Raw genomic sequence first — 10,045 nt, 5'->3', positions numbered from 1 at the left:
CGTTGCCATCAATCAAAGCCTCTCCCAGAAGCTGTCAAGCGATTTTTGTCGGCTTTCTGCTGCTACCATGGTGCGGTTGCGCCACAACAATATCCGGCCCACCTCATTTGCTCCCATTACGGAGGTGGCTCAAGCTGTTACTTCTTTCCCTTCCCGACGCCCCTGGGCAGTATATTCAACATGCACTTCATTCCACAGCCTCCCTTCAAACCACTTACTTATTCATCACAGACTCACCGAGGAAGCTGCTTAGCTGACAGACACCACATTTTACAAAGAGAAGTAGGCCGAGAGACACAAGTGCAGCCTGTGACTGTGTCTGGGTGACATTGTCAGAATGAATTCAGTTTTGCCAGAAGTCAGAGCAGATTTGCAACAGACAAATTTGGCAGAAGCACTGCAAGTGAATTAAAAAAAAAAAAAACATAAAAGGAAGGATGCATTTTCATTTTCATTAGCCAGGCTGTCCCTTTGGGCTCAAATACCCAGAGTTCAGTGCATGAACTGCCCTGCTTACACTCTCATCTATCCATCCACACACACATCATTATCATCATCATCCTTCCTTCCTGCCACATTCTCTCTACTCCTTCCCTTCTCTTCTCCATCTTCTCCCTTCATCTAAGCTTATCTTCCCCTGTTCACTATTTTCTCTCTCAGTGCGCATCATCCAAGCCCTCACCTCCTTCTCTCTCTCTTCCGCCTTCTCCTGCTTTCCAACCAATCCGCTGTTGAGGGAGGCGTGGCTTCCCAACAGGAGGCTGGACAGAGCTTGTTGAGGAGAGAGAGAGTGGGAGAGAGAAGAGGAGAGGAGAACGCCGGTGAAAAGAGACGCTTTTCCTGAGCTTCTTGGAGAAGCAACGCCAGGCTTTGACACTGAGTGATGCCCGTGGCGCGGAGAGACGCTGCAGTCCGGGAATAAAAACCGCGGAATAAAACACGCACCAGAGAGAAAAGAGGGAGGAGGAGGAGGGTGCTCGGTGTTTGGAGATACCTGCGCGTCTCCGCTCCGGCCGCAGGTGCGCTACAGCACCTCGTTAAGGGAGTTTTTTTTGGGGGGGGTGCGCTGAGAGAGAAGTCATAGAAGAAGAAAAGCTCTTCCTGGGATTATTTCTCATTTATTTCCTTGCCCGGTTTCATCTGTTTTTCAGTCCCTGTGAAAGCAAACTTTCTCTGCTTTTGCACCAATTTCAACTCCGGGTTCGACTCCGAATTCGGAGCTTTTAAAAAAAAAAAAAAAAAAAAAAATCTGCTCACTCAGACTGTTTCTGGAAGCGGATTACACTGGACAGCGTGTGTAGTCAGAATTCCTCCGAACTCTCAACTTGTGCTCAGTGGCGAGAAACGGCGTCTTTCTTTCATATCTTTGCTTTAAATGTGTTGTTGAAGAGGACAATGTCTGGATTATTACAGCCGATGTTCAACCTGCCCCGGGAAAGAGGGGAAGAGTGAAGGGAAGCAGAAACGAGAGAGAGAAGGAGGCAAAGAGGAGGAAGACGGAGGGAAGTCGGTGGCGTTTGGCTGCCGTCCACTAGTTCGTTTTGCTGCTCGTGGATCTCCAATCTCTTTTTACTGGATACACGGACACGCATCAAAACACGTACGGGGAGGACCTGCGTTCGCACCCTGGGTGAGTTTGACTGTGTCTCCACACTGGGGGAAGAAAGAAAAATGAGGGGGGATATGAGAGTATCGCAGCTGTGCGTTTTTGTGCCAGGCGCGTTTTTACGCGCAGCGCACTCCCGGGTTTGTTACGCGCAAGACAATGCGGGTTCAGGATGGTCAGTGACGCATGATCGATCGGAGAGGGTGAGGAAGGGGGGACAGTGAGAATGTGGGTTTCAGATGAATCAGATGGGAGGCTCGTTTGGTTCATGAAGGACGAGGAGAGGGAATTTGTTGCTGCGCGTCAGAATTTGAAATAAATGTGCAAAAGAGAGTGCACGTGTAAATAAATATCAGTCACACGTGAGTTTTCCCAACATCACCCCCTCATGTTTCCATAAACTCGTGTACTGTGCCTTATCTCCATTCAGATGTGCGTAAATGTGCACTTTTTGCCTGTAAATTCTGATCTTGCTCTTCAAAAATGCGTGTTTGACTGTGAGTGATTGACAAATTGTTGTGTCTAACTTCACTATCCTGTGTGTGAGAGGGGACACGAACACAACAATCTCCCTCCTGCCACATCCTTTTGCCCATAAACTGGAGCTAACTTGTCCTTCAACCTCCGCCTTGCTTCATCTCCACCAGCATGCGTGTGTTCTCTGCTGCCTCCCCTCACCAATGAACACTTTCCTGCCTGCCTCTCTCCTCCCTGTGAGTCTGTCTGTGCTCGTGTGTGCGTGATATTGCTGCTCCATCAGTCACCCTGAATGCCTGCTACGCACCCGCACAATTTCTCACAAATTCTCTGAACCATGTAAGCACAACATTTACCTGTCAGCTACTTTGTTGAGAATACTCTATGTGGCCGTAAGAAATCCTCGGAGAAGGGGAGCTGCTGCCTTCAGATTTAGACTGAACACCCAAAGCCACAGACCTCTTCTCTCCCTCCAGAAAAAAAATGTTGTCAAACAAGTTTTGATCTGTAAATACTGTTCCAAACACTGAACATGCAGCAGCAGAGTACAGCATCGTTTCTCACCTTTTAGTGACAATGTGGGCATTTCTGTGATATACTGTATCTCTGAGAGCATGTAACTGAAAGGTCAGGTCTATGACGAAGCTCTAATAACACGCTGTCTAATGGCAGCATAAGTGCACATCCGTATTGACATTATGACTGGATTGAAAGGGAAAAGGATTATTGAATGCTCCAGCCAGTGATGAGTGCAGAAGAAGTGTCCATTAGAGAATGTACTCAGGTGGGAGTGGAGGAGTTTGACAAAACAAGCTAAAAAAAACTATCAAAAACACCCACAAATCTGCAGTCATTGTCAATATTGTGTTTTGCTTTTAGGCTAAAATGGGACCTTGTAGAGGTTTCCATATCGAGTGTCTCCAGTGCAGTACAGTAAAGTGGATATGCATTGCGAGCAGTGCTGGATGGCTGAAATCAATACCATGATTTTGAAATGATTACTACAAAGCTGTGGGGATTTGCAAGGGAGGGATTTACAAAAAATGGCTGAGAGTGATGCAGCAGACACTGAGAGCCCCTGACATTTCTCCCCTTTATGAGTGTCCAACTTCAAAAATGCTGGATCCTGCATTTCCCATAATGCACGCAGTGGCCTCTTTTTGTTTGACCCTGGTGGACGCCCATGTCTATCACACTTTGAGCACCCAGTAGAATGTCACCCATAAACCTACAACCAAGCGATGATGTTGCATAATTTGTTTCCTTGAATGTCACAAGTCACAAAAGGCTTTTAATCTGAAAATTTTCCTTTAGCTTATCACCCTATCAACAGTACACTTAATACTCATCATACCACTGTGCCAAACTGAAAGTTGATACTGTTCCAATAATGCAGAATTATTTGAAATAACCAAAAGAGCATCCTACTTGACCACACACATTCTTCACTGGAGCACCAAATCTATATTAGTCCACCAATGGAAGTTGTCCCCGACAAATGCGTTATTTCTCGCAGTGCCCAGCTCCTTTAGAAAATGACAAAGCCTCTTTTAATTACAGAGCTGTGTATTGCACCATGAGTGCCATTGTGTGTTCTGCTTGAAAAGTATTCAGAGATCCATTAACAAATTGCAGGTACAGGATGTTCAGTTTCACACGTAAAAAAAACAACATATTTTAGCAACTGAACGAATGAAGAAAGCTGCGTAAAGGAACAGCTTATTTAAAAATGATTCGATTTTGTGTGGACAAAAATTATTGCGGAAATAAATGTTGAAAGTTTCACACTTAAGAATCATAATTCTCCCTTTTGGCCTCTCAGTACAAATGCATCTGAGGGTGCTTAGATTTAACCCTGCGTGTTTATAGGATCGCAGCCTAAAGCCATGCAATAGACCAGACTTAACTCTGCATTGGATGTTTAGAACTGAACTTAGAGTTGTTTCGAATGCGGTTGTGTTTGAGAATGAGGTGAAATAAAACCTTTTCTTTTTGCATTCCCTTGGCAAAGTAAAACTCCAGCAGTACGATCAAATATAGCAAAATTAAACCGCTTCTCATTTTGCTCCGTAGAACCCATTTAAAACCCCACAATAGTCTCCAGTCTGTACTTTCCAAAATGATGTAAAGTACATCTGTCTGTTACGGAAATGATACGCTTGTGACAATGCACGGCCGAACAGGTGGGCCTCGGCAGACGCATTTCACAGGTAATGGCTCCGCATAAGACCTTTTGAAGATGTCAGTTTGTTATTGCATAATTCTGTGGATACATCTTTCTGTTGGTGCTCTATTACAAAATTTCCACATGAGCATATTCGGCGAGAGCAAAGGCAGACTGCAGCGCTGTCCTCCTCTATAAGAAAAATCCTTTTGACCTCTCTAATTAGCTTCTCTTTCTTCTCAAATTTCGCTCTTACACTATCATCCAAGGTGGCACAATTAACCGGCTACTCCATCTCTGACCTTTGCTCTGCCTCATGAACGATCTAAAAAACCCAAGCCGAGTCTCCTGTTGCTTTCATTGTGAGTCACTCTGAAGACCAGTGCGTCAGCTAAATGTGTGCATGTGTGTATGTAAATGTGTGGATTCAGCGCCGAGGCTCTTCAGAGATTGACTAGCATGTACAATACAGCCGTGCCCTTCAAACTGCAAGGTCATGAGAAGATACTGAAAATGCAGCTTTTTCAATGATTGATACATAATGACACACTTTCAGATTGGCTTCCAGTTTCATCCCAAAGCAGTGTGAGCTGCATTTTATAACACAAGTTTTATATGGTGATATAGATCCAAGTCAGACACATATGAATGAATGAAGTTGTTCACAAATACACACAGATTTTTCTTTCTATGGGCTGTGAAGGTGCCTGTACCATGACAGTATGTTCTTCAATCTGAGTTGAAAGAATATTCAGTTTCTCCACAACTGCTGAACCACTATACGGGTAATCGTGGATCATTTGGGTAGTGTTGACATTGTCCTGTGTGGGCAGTTGACTGAAAGCTAATTGACAGCTCTGATAATTAGTTAAAACAATCAAAAGATCGAAGCTGGAATCAGTTAGTGTTGGTCGATCAATAGTACTAGAACCTAGTTTTGTTCTAAAATGGTGCAGATTTTGGAAAGACACCCAACGGGAGTGAGGTCTTGAAGTTCTTTCCCAGGAAAAATTTAAGTTTGAAACAAATCTCCTGCATTTCCTCTTGGATAACATCAAGAATCAGTCCATCTGGGATTTTTGAGCAACAAAATCCAAAAGTAACTGGCTCTTACTTATGCTTGAATGGTGCGAGAGGAAGGAAAGGGATGTTGTGATGCTGCCAAAAGAGCCGCTGACTGAAATTACACCGAGCAACATGTATGAAAACAAACGTCATTCTAATGGACTTTTGGACATTTCTTGCTTTCCCCCATATTGGTCCTAATAGCTGTCTGCTGCACATTGCTACTTCTGTGTTTCCTTCTTTGTCTTGTCTGTTGTCATTGTCCTCTTTTCATTTTCAATTATGAATTAGTTTTTCACTGTTGAGAAAATGAACATGAATGTCTGTGTGAGAACATGTGGAAAAAGGTTAATTGAATGCTTTGTTTGCTTTGTTACACCCCATAGCTTAAGTATACCTAACTACAAACTTGCTGATTGTTTCAGTATATTGGTAACAGATAGTTTAAAATCTGGCTCAGTGGGCCAAACATGCTCATTCAACCTACCCTAGACTTTATTTTCCCATGTTCTTCATGTTTTTTCAGTCAGTGGTGGCAGTTAAACTAAACAGCATGTTGCTCACTTTTAGAAACAGCTGGACAGTTGTGTGGATTGAAAGACTGTGATTGACGACCAAATCATGCGATGGCAATCATCCAGTGACAGGTTCAACTGGACTAACTCCAAAGGTGGTCCAGAGATGTATGATTTCTTATGGTTTTTTCTTGCCAATTACTGAAAATAGTAAAAGAAAGACTGTTTAACACTGTGGAAATATAATCAGAAGTTTACCAGGACTAAGTATATTTTTAAAGAAATGTAAAAGTAAGGCATTAGAGCCAGAGCTTTGCTTACGATATTTAATTATGGGGATTTAGTACATAGTCCTCCATTGTTGAGGTGACTATGGTTCCACACGGGAACCTCTGTTAAACTTAAGTTCTTTTGTCGAGATGAGATACAGCATCTAAAAAGCCATGGGTTGGTGGATTGTGTTACTTTTGGACAGAGCCAGGCCAGTTGTTTCCAGTCTCCGTGTCATGCTAAGCTAACTGGCTGGGGGCTGGAGCCTCTCTGCAATTAACCTACAAATATGAGCAGTTCAGTTAAATTTGGAGTGTTTTATTGGAATATATATGATGTTGACAATAATACTAAAGCTCCAAGGATGATGAAATTATATTTAAAAAAATATGCTCTGTATCCCTGTCCTGACAGAATCAGTTTTTTTTTTTTTTTTTTTTTTTGCTGTTGTCTGATTCCATGAAGTTTGGGATTAACAAGCCAGACTTGCTGAAGTGCTCCTGACATACACTACCAGTCAAAAGTTTGGACACACCTTCTCATTTAATGGTGTTTCTTTATTTTCAAAACTATGAATGAACCACATGGAATTATGCAGTAAACAAAAAAGTGAAATAAGTCAAAACATGCTCTATATTTTAGAATCTTCAAAATAATCACCCTTTGCTTTGATTACTGCTCTGCACACTCTCGTCCTGGTTAGACTGTGGTCACTTGGTGCGTATTTGTGGGATCTGTATCTACTTTGCATTTCCGATAGTAAAGAGATTTTCTCCCATCTCATTTAACTCAGAGCAAGAAATTAAATAAGCATACTTCCCAAAATTGTCAAAGTCATCCTTCAAATCTGAAACCACAATTTGATTTCCAAGCCAGAGTAACTTAAATTTTCTCTCCTTGTATCTGAATCTGGAAACTTATGATGGACATAGGTAAATTTAACATTCCTTCATGTAATTCAAAATGATATTATGATGTAAATTTTAAGCTATTTTGATGTGAAATGTTACATTACAATTTTTTCCAATATTTCATGGACTAAATGATAAATCAGTGAGCTGCGACATCAGCAGATTTTTCCACTGTAAAAGTCATTTTCAATATTCACGTGATAATTTATTTTGCTTTGTCTTTTGTGTATTTAAAAGATAGTGAACTCTACAGTGTAATTCCGTGCTTTTTCCCAACCTTTAAAGAAGCTACAGATGGTGATGGATTAATGTTGCACAAGGTTAAGATCCATATTGTTGAAATTCCAGCTTCAATGGAATCTTTTCACTGTCGAGATTAACTTCCCCGTGTGCCCTGCTGTAACAACATGTACAAAACAACTTGCTACAAAATCTCTGAGACATTCCAGCTTCATGAAGGTTACTGCGTTCGGTTTTTGTTGCAGCTCTTTCATGGATGTGTGTCCTGTACATCTGCTCTATTGTATGCACTGCATTTACTTCAAAGCAAAACCTTTTGTAAAACACACGAGAAGCCAATGTGCAGTTACCGGCTTGCCCACACATTGCTTTTATACATAGAATGGTGGTGAAAAAATCTGTAAGCAAAGTTCTGAAGCTGCATAGAAAGATGTTCTTTGATAGAAAATTAAATATCGGTCCAGTTCTACAGTAAGCAGCTATATGAAAAGCTTTACATGTGTTTTTTTTTTCTTTTTTTTTAAAGCAGTAGTGACCGATTAATTAGTGCTGCCAGCAATCAGAATACTGAGCTCTCTGAACTTCTTATCCAAGCCTGAGATTTTTCTTTATCTTCCCGGTTTTTGTGCCAGTCATTAGAAACAGCACCTCTGGGGTGGTGGGAATGGAGAATGTAGATGAAACAACAGCCCTCAACACCAACAGCATCTCCGCTGCCCCAGTCCTGCAGTGCTGACACACCTCTCGTGGCGAACCTCGGAGAGTTTCCCCGGCCTCAGTGGCTCGTTGAAGGCAAAACAGAGGCGCGCCGGAGTGCAGAGAGGCAGGGACATGAAAGGCAGTTAAACTCTCTTTCTCTTCTGCCCTCTCTGCCCCTTCTCGTCTTCTCTTTGTACATCAAAGTGCTCGTGTCTTTGTAAGGAGAAGCCACATGCATCCCGCTGCAGAGTAGTAGGAGGGGATGTGGAAAATGGGCCTGAGCGAGTGGTGTGACTGCTTCATTGTTCCCCCCCACACCCCCGTATGTACATTTAATCCTGAAGCCGGGCTCCGATGTGAACTGTAGCAGTCCAAAGCCTTGCTGACATTTCAATCTGCACAGGGGGTGGATGAGAGTCAGGAGGGCATTTGTGTGTGCATGTGGGTGGGGTGTGTTTAATACCCTTTTTACCACTGCGTTGGGGGGGAAAAAAAGGGAATGCAGCTTTCTTTTTTATTTAATCCACAGAGGATTTTTTTTTTTATAAACCGCTTCCAAATATTCTTATAGACTAAGCTGTTGAGTTGTGTAGAAAAATGTCTGTCTCATTAATGAGTTTTTCTTTGGAAAATCAGTCGAGGGATTGGTCTGCCGTTCCCGTAAGACTTGGGGAAATTGTTTTGTGCGTGCTACGGGAAGGTTAAGCAAAAAATGTGTGCAAAATGGCTACTTACTTATTATAGTTCTGTCATTGAGTGGAATGACTAAACTTTGAGAAGCTAAACAGACGTTGGAAATGCCTAGAGGACACTTAGATTTGTAGATTATCTTGAAGAATGTCACCCTTATCCATAGTGTGATCAGGATTTTAAATGATCTCTACTAGAATACAAGATTATATCCTTATGTTTCACATCTAATTAGTCGTATATATGTCATTTAAGGCTTGTGAGATCAACTAATAATGTTTGAATCCCATTTTCTGACAGCAACACCTTTTCAGTCAGAGAATACCCTTGTATAGAGGCATACAAATACATCCATCTTTCCCTTAAATTGTGGTCAAAGGTTGTTTGAAACACACTGAAACCTTTTGACAGAATCTACCATAAATTCGATTGCATCTGCCTCGCTTCTCCTGCACTAGATGCAAAGCTTTGCAAGACCTTTGGTCCAGAGGGTGGCATGATTGCACCTGAAGCTGTTGCTTAACTGCTACAAAATGTAGAGGAACAACTCGAGGTGAAAACTGCTCTCTGAGCAAGCTTTGCTCTTGGGAGGTGAGCTAAACACTACCACAGTGTGTTACACCTTCTGCAGCTTTTGTATCCTGCAGTCCATCTCAGTGGGTCTTGTTTTTTTTGTTTTTTTGAACTTTCTGATAGGGATGTGCTTGAAAACTGAGTGATTCTTTGTCTGAGCTTGTTGACCAACTGTGTGAGGCCAAAAATGTTTAGCTGTTCTTGAGGACAGGGGCACAAAGCCACATTTTCACACATTTGCAGTCTCTTTCTGTTCATATACAATGTGATGCAATTTGCTGCGAGAATAAAGAAGTCTTCGGGGATTGATAATTTTTCTGGAGTTACATTATTAGTGAATGCAGCACTCCGAATTCCAGCGTCAGAGGATTGTATTTCAGATGCTGGCTCACTTGACTTTACTTTATCATTTGATTTACTGCATACTAGAACCTCTAAGCACTGCTTTAGAGTGTTCTAACTACTACCTAATATACTGCTGAGCGTTTGTGTGCTGACAAAGCAACTCCGATCCAAAAAAGCATGGACTTTACAAGACTCCTGAAAGATGCCAGAGTATATGGCAGCAGATCCTTGAAGTCCTGTGATGGTTTATTCTTACTTAGTTGGTAAATCCTCATCACTGCTGATCAGAAGCACCTCACAAGCTCCAGTGTTGCTGAAATGCTCCAACCGAGTTGTCAGGTCATTTTGATAAGGCCCTTGTCAAGTTTTCTCAGGTCTTTAGAGTTGCCCATTTCCTCTGCATGTAATTGGTATGAAAACTGACTGCTCACTTGACATCTAATGCATTCTAGACCTTTATATTGCCATTGTGTTGAGGTAATCAATGTTG

At 42.1% G+C, this 10,045-nt stretch overlaps 1 protein-coding gene across 2 annotated transcripts in view; it reads left to right on the top strand.

Moving 5' to 3' along the window:
• Nucleotides 1–798: 798 nt before the first annotated feature.
• The window catches only part of brinp2 (bone morphogenetic protein/retinoic acid inducible neural-specific 2), a 253,346-nt gene continuing 244,099 nt past the window's right edge, over nucleotides 799–10,045 (top strand). For both annotated transcript variants that reach the window (XM_023261639.3, XM_023261640.3), the window contains exon 1: nucleotides 799–1,630. The gene's annotated coding sequence lies outside the window, so the exon portion shown is untranslated. The remainder of the gene's footprint in view (nucleotides 1,631–10,045) is intronic.

Source organism: Amphiprion ocellaris, chromosome 10 (genome assembly GCF_022539595.1).
Source record: "Amphiprion ocellaris isolate individual 3 ecotype Okinawa chromosome 10, ASM2253959v1, whole genome shotgun sequence".
In the NCBI taxonomy this organism is placed as follows: domain Eukaryota; kingdom Metazoa; phylum Chordata; class Actinopteri; family Pomacentridae; genus Amphiprion; species Amphiprion ocellaris.
Note: the sequence above shows the minus strand (reverse complement) of the source record. Positions and strands in the feature narration are given on the sequence as shown.